The following is a 10452-nucleotide window of genomic DNA, read 5'->3' as shown; positions in this document are numbered from 1 at the left end:
GTTGAAATGAAACTGTCATGTAAAGAAATAAGCATTCACCACTCAGTAGTAAGCACATACATGGCAACATGTACCCGTGAATTACCACATGGGTGGCAGTACACCAAACACCGAAAGTGTGATAAGAGACTTAGGGACACAGGTGGACAGTGGTCTCACCTTCGATAACCACATCACCACAACAGTCAGGAAAGCCTTCTATGTGGCACACCTCATCACTAAGGGCTTTTCATCCAGAAAAAAGGAGGTCATTGTCCCACTGTACTCATCCCTCATTAGACCCATTATAGAATACAACGCCCCATTTGGTATGTACCTCTCAAGACATCTGCAACAACTGGAAAGGCCACAGAAATACCTCACTAAAAGAATCACAGGCCTAAAGCGGATGCCCTACGCTGACCGCCTTAAAAAATTCCAGCTATACTCTGTCGCATATCGTCTACTCAGAGGCGATCTTTGCTTAACATACAAGGCCAGTCAAACCCAGAGCTGTTGGACATGCTACACTTAAAGAAATCCCAATCCCTCAGAGCCACACGCTCCAGGGATCTAAACCTTGTCATCACAATAAACAAAACATGCTGGAGGGATAGGTTCCTGACCCAGAGACTCCCCAGACTCTGGGATAGATTGCCCATACATGTCAAGCAGAGTGCCTCTTTGGTCCTCTTCAAAAGGAACCTTGACGATTGGATGGGAGAAAGGAAATTCACCCCTGGGATCACGTCAGTCGCCCTGCTAGACGGGGGTCCAGGGAAGTAAATAGTGTGGGAAGAAATAGCCAGGGAATTGTTATGGCTAGGCTTGTATAGGCCCTAGGGCTGATAGCCTAGTACCAACCTATGAACCTATGAACCTATTAAACCTGAGGTATAACACACAACAAATAAGATAGCATTAAACCTGAGGTATAATACACAGCAAATAAGATATACACATACCGGATGGGTGATACTGTTGTTCTGATTGCAGGTGAACAAGACCACATTAGTCATGAAGGGCACAAATGTAATTATCAATAGTGAATGGTAGCAAACATCTACACAGCCTTACCAGGTATGTCCTCCCTGGTTGGGGAGTATATCATCTGACATAAAGTGGATCCTGTAGTATATAATGGCAAACAAATAACCATGTGAGTATAATCCATAGTCATAACAAGAGGCAGAGGCACACATCATCTATGGATCACAGTAACAGGAAATAGAGGCACTTATGTTACAAATGGTGCACACACCATAAATCACAGGTGTGTTAACAGTGCTGCACAATAGCAACAGAATAAACAACCTTGCCAGGTATACCTGTAGAAAATGCTTCCTGGTCCATGTCTTGCGATGATGTATCTGTATATTAAAATGGCACACAAACAACATGTGAGTATACTTCCCTTTCATAACAGGAGGCACAGTCACACAACAACTGAGGATCACACTAACAGGATATGAAGACACTTACGTGACATGTTTTATTGCTGTTCAGATGTTGATGGGTCTATGCTGTTGTAAAACACAATATCACACATATTTCTGAGAATGTTATGTATGTATGTATGTACTGTGTTGATAAGGCAACAGGCTATAACACTTGCATTGTGCATCCACATCAGGTGTGCTTTCACATTCACAACATATTTTTGCTGCTGTAGCACAAATATAACACAATGGTAAGAAGTGTGAATTAATGTTCTTCAATGAGAACTGGTGTATGTCGCAGTGGTCCTGAACATTGGACATACCTGTACTTCCAGGAACACCTGCTTCAATACCCCCCAGTTTAACCAATGATCCTGAAAGGTAGTATGATGGGAGGCCATCATTACCTCATTCAATGAAGGCAATAATGGCCGCCTCCAGTGGCATTGCTTGTCTTCTCATAGCAGTCGAGTCTGTTAGCTACATAGAGGATCGTGTCAGAACAACATCACTGGCAGGCCTCCCTAGATCTATTGTGACCATCAATGGCATTTATCATGTGTGCCAGATCCATCCACACAATTTCTTCCCACCATATTACTCATCTATCCACAAAGGTTGCATCCATGCTGATGCAGAGCTTCTATTATAATCTCATTTTCTATATCTGAGAAATTCTCTCTCCTATTACAGCTTGACATCTGGAAGACAAGGCGATATGCACATCTTAGATATCTTACAGGAGCTCACATATTTATGTGGTAATGTTAATAGCATATGCCAAATGAATGGTTTGCCTCTGATTTATATTGCATAGCTATGTAAAAAAAATCAATGTCATGTATATCACTGTCGGGTCTACCTGACATGGTCGACAGTTCATATAATCAACACTCATTTGGTCGACAGTTCATTTGGTCGACAAGTAGATTTGCCCCCCTCCCCAATTTTGTGCAACCCTGGAGTTGATATATATAGTTAGGGGGGGTGTGGGGGGCACAGCCCCCCACATTGGGGGGTGTGGGGGGCGAAGCCCCCCCACCTAAAATGCTTGTCGATCAAATGAACTGTCGACCAAATAAACTGTCGACCATGTCAAGTAGACCCATCACTGTCATATATAGATAATCTGAATGAACATTTTACATAGCATAATGTTAAGATAAGTATGTGATAATAGCACTGTGTGCCCCACAGCAATGCAAACAAGTGACAGCTTACCTTTGGAAGGTAGCACTGATTTATCTATATCCCACAGTGAAGCTAACAAAGCACACGCACCTTTTAAGTACCATTTGCACACCATACACAATTAATAATGTTCATTAGCATTCAATGTTTTAGAACCCCATCACTGAATGTCTATGTAAGGTCTTGAATCTCAACACATTAACCAATAGCTTGGTGCAAATGTACAGTGCTTAGTGCAACTGCCCAGTAGGTACGTATCAATAAAAAGAAATGTCTGTAACACATACCTAATACCCTCTAATAGTCTGCCATCATCCTATATGTGCCAGCTTTAAAACATAATATCGATACATGTTCTTATCATACCATTGTTACCTGCAAACTGAGTGAGACCTCAGCATTTTTGGAAGGCATTTTTCTGCAACTTAGTACTGCTTCAGTAAGGATGTCAACCAAGAGAAAGTTTCAAGGAGTCTAGGAGCTGAACTGGATAGAGGAGGAAACAATGCAGATGCTCACTGTCTGTGTTGGATATGAGCAGAGGATGTAACCATGCCCCAGGAAAATTGTGATGATCGACACTAGGCCAATGCAAACATTATGCAGGACTGTCAGTGATAACTGTTTATTAATATGGACTTCAAATTTACTAGTTTTGCTGCTATTCCACAATATCTGCTTTTAAAACATTAAATGAGTGTGATGTCCCTTAGCTCAAATGGTTAAGCAATATAGAAATATATTTTGCCTATGTGTGGGTTCAAATCACAGTGTAGTCTACTTTTTAAACATTATTGACACTGAATTCATATAATATTGCACATCACATATTGAGGATCTATATTTGTTTGGTAACTTATACAGTACAGATTTTTATACATCTAATAGGCCCATGATGCATTGATGCCTATAATGCTTAGACTACAGATGACAACACACATATCTGTTATCAACAACGTTTCTAGAAACATGATACATTATACTTCCATTGATAATGCTGTGTATGTGAATACTGGATAATACATATGTTACCGCTACAGTTTGAATTACACAAGTGTCTGTCATAATCCATTAGTTTTTTAATTGTCTGCCCTCCTGCATAATGTACATGTAGGTTTGAATAACACACTTGTATAGCAATTCCTTTAATGTGTGTTGCAAGTGTGACACCCGTGCCCTAGCCCAGCAATCAAGGAGCCTCAATCCCCACCACTAACACCAGAGAGGGTTTCATATATGAGGAAAGGATAACAAATACACATAGTAAAGTGCAATTTCCCTTAAGAGCACACAGAGATCACAGTCAGTCCAGGGCCAGTCGCTCCCTTGATCCCCAGGTCCCCAGTAAGACTCCTCACTGGCACAGCTATAGGGTCCAGATCTCAGCCTAGCTGGGCAAGCTAGAATCTCCAGCACCCTCTCTGTCCAACCAGTGCTTCATGTCCCTGCCCAAGTAGCTTTGAGATAAGAGTTTACACAACCACACAGCCACTTCTGGGGAATGCTGGCACAGGTTCTCCAGCTGTGCCCCTTTTACCCAGACTATAGAGTAGTAATTACTGCCACCACCTAGCTGATATTATCAGCTACATAAAGGCCCTTAAAAGGGTGTCCAATTATTACTGTGCAATATTATTATCCAATTGGTAAGTGTGACTAACCAGTCAAGGCTTATTAGAGTGGCTTTGTACAATACAATCTATAAATATGCAATGTACTCCAGAGCTTAACTTATCTCTACAGAAACCAGCCACAGTTAAAAGGTTTTAAAATATTTAATAATAAATAATTAAAACCACAAGACAATACTTTCTCCTACACAGTCAGTGCTAGTCAAAGGAGTTCAGAGATCACACAAAACTACTTAAAATAAATCAGTAGTACAGTTCTGACATCACAGAAAAACACTTAGTCTAAACTTTCTAATTTCTAACTCTCTAAAAGAAAACACAAGTATAAGATAACTTACATAAGACAACAGACAGAGTGCTAATGAGTTAGATATCAAAACAAAAATGCTTAATAATCTCTGGTTCTGACTGTTTAAATTGGAACTGCAGTTGTGCTAAAATATTACATCATCTTTTTACACTTACTGGAGTTCCCAGGCTGACAGGAACTGCATTTACATTCTTTTACACTTAGAGCAATAAAGGACATTCCACATGTAAATTCTGGTCATTAACTTTAGCCTTAAAACAATAGGCAGGAAGCCTTCATCTAGCCGGACTGGAGCCGACTTGTAAACATGAAAGGCAGTGATGAAATAATTTTAATTTCAAAGGACCAACAAGAAATGCTTGACTTAGCTTTCTTTACAGCAGATGGCAATGTTGCCACATTGTTTTAAGTTCAGCATTTCACAGTATATTCTTTCATTTAAAAAAACAAGCTTGTAGTTCAACATTCATATTTACAAATGATAGAATTATCTGCACAATTCTATCTGGCTAGGCTGGCAGCCTTCACCCATCTCTACCAATCTTCACCTACCAGTCTTCACAGCAAGTACAGGCAAATGTTTTTGCAAACCATTACAGTTGGAAACCTGACTGTGTACATTGGTAGGTTTTTGTTTAAATTGTTAAGTATGTCTGTACACTTATACAATGTCACCATAGATTGGCACACCTGTTAGTTCACAAATGCTTCCCTGTACATTCACAGCTTTAAGTTGTTTGACTTTCATCAAGCCATGCAAAAACAGCAAAGATTAGCTAGGCAGGTAAGGTTCTTATTTGTAGTGTGAAAATAGGTAACAGCTGTAGGTTTGAATGTAAGTTACTCCCCATTGTCCGCAGTAACCCCTATGAGGGCACAGTATGGAGAGTGGAACATGAACGACTGAATATGCAAAATGTGATGTTTTATTTTATGGCAATGTTTGTTAATGTGCTGATATTTTTTTACCTGCTCTTTTTTGTACATAATTTTTATGAACTGAGCTTCCTTCTGTTGGTGGTTATGGTCAAAATGTAAATGTTATCTTTAACACTTCAACATAAATGTGTGAGGCATACATTGAGTAAAGAATAGGGGAACACTGACCCATTCATTGCCTTCTCTTTATATCATCAACATATGACTATTATGACATTTAGAAAGTTATACAATCATGATATTGCGCTTGTTACTATTACACCATCTGTGTCTTTTGTTATACAACATACACATAAACCTTATGATCTAGATCTGGTGGCTATGTTGTCACAACAAATGTAACATAATGTCATGTACATAGAGCAAACATTGCACACGTTCAGTTTCATAAGTTTTGATGTTGTTACTTGCATATCATGTAATCTCTTTGCAGTTATGTTGGTTCAGATTTGCATTACAGTGATACATAGTTGTTTTAGATGTCTGCCTTTAAGGCTGATTGTGATATGTGACATATGTCAATACATACTGTTGAAGCATTAGATATAATGGCAATATAGGATGATTTGCCAAGTGTATTACATGACTTCCTTTCTAGGACCTTCTTCATGTTTCAGTAACATTTACCATGCATGGTTTAATCTGTAGTTTGCTACACAATACATATGCACATGACAGCTTTCATGTTTTGTAACAGACCTGTCATAGCAACACATTGTACTTGGTCACACCATGTATATGATGTTTGCCTATATACATAGGTAATGTAAATGTATTCTGTGCATGCCTTATCACTGATAGGGTTTCATTTTAGACATGTTTTGCATATGAATGTGATGTATGTTATACACCATGTTGTAATTTATCATGGACTGTGATGTATGCCTGATATCATATAAGGTGTTATACTTGGATAAAGTCAGACTGTAGTGTAACATCACATACATAACAGTTTCAACATGTAAACTGTGCATCTTTTGTATGAATTTTCATTTATTCATCAATTTTAGGTTAATACATTTTATGAATGGAAAGTGTTTTGTATGTGTTTTCAAATTTGACAGAGCGCGGGACCCATGACAAATCACCAATCGGATGATGTTGACAATGTGCCAGACCACTGGCAGTGGAGACAGACTCTGAGGACCAGGATGATGACAATTATGAGAACAATGATGAAGATGATAGACAAGGACCTGTATGTGACATTGTTCTTACTGCTCAGAGGGGAAGATATCCACCACCATGACAGGCAGACAGTTTTCAAGACCAGATCTGAGAAATAATGACAGATGTCTTTGAGGTGCAGATGTGAGACATAATGGGTAACTTTTTCAGGAAATGCTGAGGGTCATGCATGACTGCTTTTGGGAGATTTCCGAGATCTTTAGTAATTTTCTACCCCATCAGGGTGGTCCCTCAGGAATGTAGGTATTGTTGGTCTAATCCACTTTTGCAATGCTGCCACCATGTTGTTTTCTATATTCAAATCTGTACAGCCTAGGTACAATTGTGCAAACATCCCATATTGCTGCCATGCTTTTCTGTCATATGTCATAATGTGAACTGCTCATAGCAGGTCATATGTGGATTTACCTTGTTGCTAGTATGACACACATTAACAAATGATGCATACATTAATCATTATTATTTACATAATCATTGCATACTGTCATTAAGGCATACATTGCTCGATATGGACAGGGTTGCTATTCTTTCAATATGACTGTGTGTGTGTGTGTGTGTGTGTGTGTGTGTGTGTGTGTGTGTGTGTGTGTGTGTGTGTGTGTGCTTACTCCTGTGCATGGACTGCAGCATAATATTGTTATGTCCGATACACTCTGGCCCTGTATGTGACAAATATGACTGCTGCAGTTAGTATTATACATGTGGGACACATTTAATCTACTTGTGCTGTTCCTGTCTATATTAATGAGAGATAACAGTAATTCATATGCTACATTAGTCACATTCTTATCACATAATGCAGAGAGGTTAGTCAAGTGTGTTTATTTGCATGCTATGTGCATGTGTTTCACACATCTGTGTACTGATGGTTGCTGTCTTATGTGTGTTCAACAACATGACATATCCTTGATTTTGTAACTTATGTAACATTTTTGGGTCATGCTGTCTTCCTGTCACAATAACTTTGTGTGTGCCATGTTGTTTTTCAGTACTTTGTCAGGTACATAACATGCATCCTTCACATACTTCATTGACATCTACTGGTCCCTTAATTAATATAATGAGGTGATGCTTTGTTTGACATCATTCATGATTCTTTTTTTGTCCATATCTTGATAATGGCACTAGTCAGTCTTTTTGAAACTAGCTTATATTAGGACATTTATACATAGTTCAGCATACATGTCTGTGTGTATGTCTTTGTAGTACATATGCACTGATTTAAATGGATGTGCATGTGTATGGCAGTAATATGATTGATACACAAACATGTCATAATATGTAACTTGTTAAATGCACTTATTCAACTTTGTTGTGCTGTATTTGTGTACACAAGACTGTCCTTTGATCAATGCTACACATGTGCAGTGATATTTATATCAATAACTGTGATTGCAGTGCCTGTTGTATTGTGTTTGCATGGCACTATATATATGGGAATGTACTATTCAAAGCTATGGTTGTTGTGTACCCATGTAATTTGCTGTTTAATTGTTATACATTACTGTGTTGTTTCTGTCATTTGTACACAGTCATGTTTATAGCTATCCCCAATACGCTATGTGCATGTGTCAGACATTGGCCATTTGCTTCAATGTACCTTGTGAGGATTTGTCCATCTTGTGATGTGGACAGATAGATGTGCACTTGTGTTTCCTTAACTTAGCTATAGCTGTCCTGCTTTATTCTGTACCTACATTCTCCTATTGGCATTTATTCACTGATGTGGGCCTGTTGTCCATCTCCTTTCCCCCTTAGAGCTTTGGCCTACTTATTTCACATAAACATGGCATATGTTATTTGTATATTTACCTTCCTGTATGTTATCATCATTGTATTGTAGGTGTGCTGGTACAATATTACCTTGTGCCACTATGTTAAGCATCATATACATGCAAGGCATATGCATGTAAGATGTTGGCAACTGAGTAGATTTCATCAATGCTTTTGCTGTACTTGTGTGTTGAAGATTACCCAGATATTTCTGTGCTTCCTGCCTATGCACATGCTTGCATTCCTTAGGTTTCATTAATCATACATGTATCACCATTAATGTAATGTTCCATGTCACTGTTGTGGGTATGTGTGATAAACCTTCTTTCAGTGTGGCTAATATAGCTAATGTAATGCCATAGCATGTCATACATCTATGTTGGATACCCATAGGTGTTGCCTCTGGCCTGTCATGTGTCTTTGACATTTGGATCTCATTTCTCCTGTGTCTGTGGTGTGCATATTTATTTATTTGTTTATTTATTTATTACACAGACACATTAAATATTGGCTGCGGTACTACTGTTTGGCACTGTGCTTAGTTGTTTGCCTTTTGAATGCAGGGTTAGAAGTTTTAATCTGTCCTGTATTTGTCTGCTCCTGAATTTTCTGGTCTGCATTTGATCATCATTTCTTGGCTTGCACTTATACTGCTAACGGCCTAGTGGTTGATTGGATTTGATTTCTATTGTGTTTGGATCTGATTTCTATTATGTATTGCAATCTCCATTTAGTATTCTCAAATACACACACTTATCATCAGTCATACTTGTTCTGGTATGACTGTCACACAGTTTGCACCATCTCGGCAATGAGCTGTGATTTTGTGCATCTGTATTTTTGTGTTGCACCATGTCTGCTATGCATTCCCACCTTGTTTGTCATTTTTTCTTTGCCTGTGTTGTTTGGTATATGTGTGCTGCATACCTTCCTATTCCATCTTACCTCTTGAGTGCCCCTCTTCTTCACCCACAACCCACATTTTCTTTTCAATCGCCTTGTTTTTTGGATGTGTGCATTACTTGTGCTACCCACATATGTCCTGCACCCATTGCTAGCTACTGTTAGCCATGAAGTGGGTGTGATTGCCCTTCAGCTTACTTAATTAGTATTTTAATTAGAAATTGTGCAGATTACATTGGATTCCACAAATTTTGAGGGGTGTATTTATATATGTCCATCTATACATTATAATGATATCCATAAGTGTTTACATATATTGGTCAGTTTTCAGGCATAAATGCTGATCTACATTTGTTTTCATGTATTACTTTCCATGTATTAAAGTAATTTCCATTAGGCCTGCATTAATTCCATAGATGTGCATTGCTGATGCACGTACATCTATTATTTCATGAACAACTTATCCTATAATACATACTTGACATGAATGACTTTGTTTGCACTGATGTCATCTGTTAGGTCTGTCTTGAACTAAGGTATTCTCAGTAAACGTGGGAATATTTACATATTACTTGGTTTTCCACACTTCTTGCCCGAAACTCAGCAGATTGTGCCAGATTTTGCAAACTTTGTGGAATCTGACCCACTAACTTGTTATGTAAATAGATAAAATAATACTCAAAAATAAATAAATAACTTATTGATGTCACTAGATAAATATATGCTTCCCCATATGCTATAGTAATGTTGGGGAACTGTTTTAGGATGTGTGAAGCTGATTTCTGCACTATCCTTAACATGTCCCAAGCAAGCCATTGAAAGGTCTCTGTTAAGTAGGTGATTAAAGTTGCACAGGCCTTAGTATTTACAGAACTGGGCATACCACACTCCCCTGAATTCCTCTAGTGGGTAACATAGTTCAGCTAGGTCCCTTACAGTCTCCACGCTCACTAGGAATTGACTTATAGTCTGCTGGATTGTGAGCTGATGATATGACAAGTGCTGCCTGTACTTCCTCCGTGTGGATGAGTGTAACTCATAACATTATAGGGACTTGCTTCAGTGCTGGCTACCAACACATTCTGCTGTGCTGGCATTA

The sequence above is a fragment of the Protopterus annectens genome, chromosome 2.part0, assembly GCF_019279795.1.
Source record: "Protopterus annectens isolate FY-2018-M chromosome 2.part0, PAN1.0, whole genome shotgun sequence".
NCBI classification, from domain to species: Eukaryota; Metazoa; Chordata; order Ceratodontiformes; family Protopteridae; genus Protopterus; species Protopterus annectens.
This window is presented reverse-complemented; position numbering follows the sequence as displayed.